This window comes from Anneissia japonica, unplaced genomic scaffold, assembly GCF_011630105.1.
Source record: "Anneissia japonica isolate Jap-2015-1 unplaced genomic scaffold, ASM1163010v1 scaffold287863_len737641_cov155, whole genome shotgun sequence".
In the NCBI taxonomy this organism is placed as follows: domain Eukaryota; kingdom Metazoa; phylum Echinodermata; class Crinoidea; order Comatulida; family Comatulidae; genus Anneissia; species Anneissia japonica.
Genome location: NW_022742482.1, coordinates 1 through 3,250, shown reverse-complemented (window position 1 = coordinate 3,250; position 3,250 = coordinate 1). Strand labels below are relative to the sequence as shown.

General features: G+C 32.5%; 1 long non-coding RNA gene across 1 annotated transcript; it reads left to right on the top strand.

Annotated features, from left to right (window-relative positions):
• Positions 1 to 302: 302 nt before the first annotated feature.
• LOC117119161 lies at positions 303 to 2,799 on the top strand. The gene is made up of 3 exons (XR_004447148.1): positions 303 to 505; positions 1,209 to 1,509; positions 2,404 to 2,799. It is a non-coding gene; the product is annotated as an uncharacterized LOC117119161 (long non-coding RNA).
• The last annotated feature ends 451 nt before the right edge of the window (positions 2,800 to 3,250 follow it).

The window sequence follows — 3,250 nt, the reverse complement described above, 5'->3', positions numbered from 1 at the left end:
TCGACATAGTAAAAATTGTATGTTGTCATGGCGAGATAGATTATCTTGACAAGTCGACATAGTAAAAATTGTATGTTGTCATGGCGAGATAGATTATCTTGACAAGTCGACATAGTAAAAATTGTATGCTGTCATGGCGAGATAAACATACTATGTCGACTTGTCAAGATAATCTATCTCGCCATGTCGACATGATATGTATATTATGTCGAATTGACAACATAATTATCTTGACAAGTCGTCAAGTCGAATGGCACTTAGGTGCTTCCGTAGGTACTAGCTTGCGATACACTCTGGACTCGTACCAATTCAGATGTTGCGTGTTGGATGTTGGGCCACAGAGGAGCTGAAACCTTGATGGATGGCAACAGCATTTCAGTTGGCTCGGGCTCATATTGGTATCGCTTCGATTGCAATGGTTATGAAAGAAGACTTTTAAATTGCACTTACAATTCTCTTGACTACTGTTATGATAATCCAGTAATACTACAATGTACAGATGGCTGTAAGTGAATATGATTTGTTATTTATTTATCCTAATAATTAAATGATAGCAAAAAGACGAACTAACATTTCTGACGTTTTATCATAGTTAAAATATGAATAAAAATAATTACAACAGTAATGACGACCAATTAGAAATTGTGGTAAAGTAGCTGTATAATAATAATAATAATAATAATAATAATAATAATAATAATAATAATAATAATAATAATAATAATAATACTACTAATAATAATAATAGTTATTATTATTATTATTATTATTATTATTATTATTATTATTATGGTCACATTATTAAGAAGACACAACAATAATTGTTACTTATTGTTACAATCATATCATTACCATTATTGTCATCATCACCATCGTCGTTTATAATCATAATCTTCATCATAATCGTCATTTATCGTCACTATTATTATTATTATTATTATTATTATTATTATTATTACTATCATTATTAATATTATTATCATCATAATTAATAATGATGATAATAATAATAATAATAATAATATTATTATTATTATTATTATTATTATTATTATTATTGGTGGCAGTAGTAGTAGTAGTTGTTATTTTATATGGTAGCAGCAGTAGTAGTTGTAGTAGCAGCAGCAGAAGCAACAACAGTATTTACAGCAGAGCAGCAGCAGTTGGCCTATCTATATTATAGAACTGCCTATTTTTGAATTGTTTAGATGGCGATCAAGGCGATGTACATCTGTATGGAGGTTATAATCAAGGTCAAGGGACTCTTGAAGCATACCTATATGGCATTTGGGGTACCGTATGCTCGTACAATTGGAACAAAGACGCATCGGACGTTGTCTGCAGACAACTTGGTTATGATAGAGCGGAAGACAATTCTAACTCATACGAGGCAGCACATTATAAAACAATCCATACATTTCTAATTGAGTGTACAGGAGAAGAGTCTCAACTGAGCGATTGTAATTTCAACACATGACAGTGATGTTGCACTAACGTGTGTGCATGCAGGTGAGACTACCTTGTGCATCATCTAGAATTATTACAGGTTAAATATTTCCAAGTGTGTAGTATGGCCAGTTCATGGTTCTGGTTCTGGCGGGAGAATTAAATGTTTCAAATGTAGCGGTATGGCAGGACGGGTATTATAATGTCGAATGATAAAAAAAAATTCACTACCACATTTTAAAGAAAATAGAAATATTCATCAATTCCACAGCTCAAGTACATGCTAAGTTATATGTATAATATATTCTGTTTATCATGAAAATAATACATATAGCCATGACTCCTTTCTTAATTGTTTACTTCAAACTCAAAATGACTCTGGCATCAAATTTGTTCAGCTATTGACTGAGATGCGCATATCTTGCTGATGTGGCATGAAACGTGAGAATATTGTTTGACTGATCAGACCTTGGTTTCTATTGAATGAAAACAGTATAACATTCCGATTCATCATCATTCGCCATACATATTGTCATTATCATAATCATCACCATCATTATTAGTATCATCGTTATCATCATCGTTATCATCATCGTTATCATCATCATCATCATCATCGTTAGCATCATCGTCATCGTCGTCGTCGTCATCATCATCAGCATCATCTCATCAACGTCATCATCATCATCATCATCATCTTCATCATCATCATCTTCATCAGCGTCATCAACAACAACAACAACAACAACAGTATCATCCTTGTCTTATTGTTTATTGTTTGTTTCCCGCTTGTAAATGTATATGGCCTAGTGTATGGCAATAAATGAAATCTTAATCATGACGTTGGAAATTGTTTGCAAATATCCCTAATCTCCAAATACTTGCATTTTGTAAAAAAAAAAAAAGAAAAAAAAAAAAAAAAAAAAAGAAGAAAAAAATAATACATTTTTTTCTTAGGATTATCCGGTTCCGTTATTGCAGCAATCATTGTTGGAGTCATTGTTGGGGGCATCTTGGTGTTAGTGTGCGTGTTTTACCACTGCTGCAAGAAAACAACTCCACGACCTTCAAACACGTCGTTTGCTACTAGCCATCCACAAGTACCGAATGTTTCTCTACTGGTCCAAAGTTTGGTTGGGTATCAGCCTAGTCTTATTTACCCTGCAGCCCGATCGGCATGGACATCGACATGCCCAACGGCATGGTTATCGGAACCGCCGCCTTCATATAATAATGTAGTCAACAATCCAAATACATTTACATCGGCTCAAACATTACAGCACCGCATCCTGTAGAAACGTCTCCACCAGCTTTCATGCCATACCAACCACACTTGAATCAGGGTGTTGACCAAACGGCAATAGTGCTGAAATGCACAATAATATCCCATGTGGAAACGTTTTATACAATTCCCTTGGATTTTTATACAAAACTGCTTGGAATATCTATTGTTGTTGGGCTTAGCTAGTCATTTAGTCTTTAAAACGTAAATAAAATACATTTTTAAACATATATTGATTATCAGAACATGTTCCTATAAGAGTTTTTATTTTATCTAATATATATATATATATATATATAAATATGTATATATATATATATATATGTATATATATTTCATTTGTGTTCTACGTGTGTTCCGACAGAATAATAGAAAATAATTAAACAACTTCAGTAGTAGACTTTAAGAACACTGATTTATTATAAACTCGGATATTTCTGCCACTCCTGTGGCCTTCATCAGCGAGAATATATACATATATAATAATGATAATAATAATAAAAAATATATGATTATCACAAC